This window comes from Macrobrachium nipponense, chromosome 4 (assembly GCF_015104395.2).
Source record: "Macrobrachium nipponense isolate FS-2020 chromosome 4, ASM1510439v2, whole genome shotgun sequence".
In the NCBI taxonomy this organism is placed as follows: Eukaryota; Metazoa; Arthropoda; class Malacostraca; order Decapoda; family Palaemonidae; genus Macrobrachium; species Macrobrachium nipponense.
Genome location: NC_061100.1, coordinates 18071462 through 18074953, shown reverse-complemented (window position 1 = coordinate 18074953; position 3492 = coordinate 18071462).

The window sequence follows — 3492 nt, the reverse complement described above, 5'->3', positions numbered from 1 at the left end:
CATGATTTATTTTTGGAAAACGATTATTCTTGACGAGCTTTTTCTTAAATAAAAAAAAAATCGATCCTTTTAATGCTTTTCGCTTTTTTTGAATAAAAAATCAATCAAGCTTTTAAAATGTTTTTTTGTCCCACTAATACTAGCGATTTTAGTACTAGCACTTATGTTTTACGCCCCGCTAACTATTATAGTACTAGCTCTTAACATAGACAATTGTAGATTGATGAAAACAACCTGATGTTAGTAATGATCTTACTGTGACGTAAGGAAATATTCACACAACAATAAGTGCATTAACATATAAATAAAGTAGATTCAGAGTTTATAAACAAAACTGTTAATTGAAACGAGATTGATGAGACAAGGATGAAGATAAAAAAGGGTATTGTAGCATATAAAACACACACAAATAATATGAATCTAGCTCTTCTGTAGCCCTAGCTCTTACGGTGCACTAGTAGCTGTTTTAGAACTAGCTATTTTGGGGCGGCTGTCTATTTTGGGACAAGATCTTTTGGGACTAGATTTAGGGACAGATCTCTCGGGCTTCACCCCATAAAAAAATAATATTATATGGCTACGCTTATACTGCTTCCTTTGGAGGATTTCCTCACTTTATTTCCCTGAAAAATACTTGAAACAGCAACTCATGGGCATAGAGCTCCTTTAACATAGAATAAAAAAAATGTTTCATTTAGTTCCCTCAGGAAATGTTTTACTCTTCTTTACATTAAACATAAAAATTACCAATTTTTGGTGCTTACGAAGACTCAAAGGTTGTATGTTTTTTCAGAAAATGCACAAACCCACTTGGTACACTAGCAAACATGTGTATACAGAAATTATGTATGAAAATTTGTAAAGTAACTAAGTCTATGGGCATAACCAGCATCGTTTCACGGGCATACCCAGCTCCGTTTCAGGGAATCCCTTCTCACGCCTCAACCCCCCTTTGGAGGTGGGGGACGGGAGAGGTAGGATGAAACCCCATTATAAACCAACTTAGGTGTCTGTATCCCTGTGCCAAGTTTCATGACCATTCGGACCAGCCATTTGGCCGTGATTGAATGACAGACGGACAGACAGAAATTACACCGTTTATATAAGATAATACATTTCCAACAGAATGTCTTGCAAATTCCATGACAACCTGGGTACTTACACCGTCCCTTTTATTTCTTCAAATTCAGAATTAGACTATCATGCAGACCTTATTGGTTTGTCTGGTATTGGGTACTGTGAGGTCCCTTCTTAGCTTTTACTCTGTTCAGCTCACCAACATCCACTGATGGGCCTTTTTCTTCACGCGTCCTTCCTTTCAGCAGTCAGCATTCTGATACTTCTTAGCTAGGACTTAAATGATAATTGTATCATGTCCCCACTTTTTCATTTGTGCATTAGAGGGCATGATGAAGCCCGAAACACGATTCAGTCTCACTGTTCCAAGTAAAAAGAAACCCTGTTTCCACAGTGCAATTTGCAGAAGGGGGTACTGAATCAATTTTTATGTATACTTTATGCCTACCACCTTTGTTATTGGCTGAAGGAGATCAAGAATTATGTTATATACCAGAAGCTTTCAGAACATGTTGACCTTGGACAAGGTCCATCTTTCCAGTCCATATTTTGAAGTTCTAAACTAAATCATCGATACCTAAAGGTGAGTTTACACTCGGCTTCACCCACGCTGCGTGCGTGAGACTCATCACCAACTCCTCCCAAATTCTGTTAGTCTCGACTACTGGACTGCTCATCAAGAATCACGCCACACCACTAACTCACCCTAATGAGCACTCCGGTAGGTGGCGCTAACAAGAATGTGGGAGGAGTTGGTGATGAGTCTTAAGCATGCAGAGTGGGGTGAAGCCTAGTGTAAATTCACCTTAACAGTGCAAAGATTATATCCCCACTTCTTAGATTTCTTTGTTTCCTAGGTTCTCATAAGCGAGTTTCCCTCGAGCCGGGGCCATCTTTATCACAGGAGAGTTTTTCAGCAAGAGTGTGCTAGTAATTTATGAGGTGATTGTGTGATTATGTCAACTTTGGGCCATATTTTGTATGATTTGTCTTGACAGTCATTTGAACGACTCAGATTATCATTATAGTGAAGCTTTCACTTCTGTTCTCAAAATCTTGAAGAGGCATATCACCTGCTGATATCTGGAAATTTCAAGGAGTGCACTCTAGTACAGTCTACCTCTTGGAAGTTTGACCATGCTTATATGTATAACTACCAAAAAATTAAATTATTTCAGATCACCCATGGTCAAATTCAGTGGTTTATTAAGATAATTTTGAAGTGCAATGTCGCTTGACTCTTCAAACTAACCAACACCTGTACGATGTTATCAAGTAAAACAACCTTGAAATATTCGCAGTGCAGATATTATTACATAGCTTTAGTGACTTTCGTTTCGAAGGCACAAGGTCCCTTTTCTTCCAAGTAAAGTTTGATTTGTTTAAGTACTATGAATATTCACGTTTCGTGTTTTTTTTTTTTTTTTTTTTTGGGAGGTTGGAAGTTAATTCCCTCTTTGTAGGGTAAGATTTAATTTGTAACAAGTCACTATCAGTCACATGAATGTCATTTAATAAAATATATATGCATGTGACAAAGTCTTGTGGGGACAAAATAAAAAAAATAATACTATACAACAATACTGAAGAAATTAAAGCAAGCAACGAACACTTTACGTAATGGATATTGTTTCTTCTTCATTAAAACCTTCTCGAACTGCCAATTTTATATGCATCCATTCCCCCCCACCTTTTTCACAACATCAGGCGAATCTCATCCTCATTAAGTATCACAACCACCTCACCTTCCACCTTCTTCAAATCCTCCCTGCAACAAAGCCGTGTCGACGAGCCTACAACACAAAATAGAGCAGTTCACCGTCGAAAAGAGAGGTGTTGGGGAGCATTGGTGCCCCGACATAATTGTATAAAGAGTATATCCCGAAAATTCACCGCTCCAAGACAACAACAATCCAATCCATATATATATATATATATATATTTATATATATATATATATATATATATATATATATATATATATATATATATATATACACACCAAAACGTAAGTTCGCCTGCAAAATGATTACAAAAACACCGAGGCAAATTCCCCTTTAGTACTTTGTGAAATCCAAAGTACCGTCATAAACAAGGTGGTATGGCCTTTCAGGAAAGCCTGTTTTACCCCTAATAAGCAGACTGTTTTCTCCTTCTGGCTGTTGTTGTCTTCTGCTTCGAGTATAAACCAAAAACAAAAAAAAAAAAGAAAAATAAGTAAGGGGGGATTCACATCAACCGTGCATCTAATGTCTAGGCCACTCCCTTACGACGCTCCTGATTGGCTTATCAACAGTACCCCTCAGTAGAGGTGAACATACAACCTTGCCTAATGTAAACGTTTCGAAAGAACAGAGTTTCCAGCCATGTGATTGACTTATCAAAGTACCCCTCAGTAGAGGTTGGAACATACAA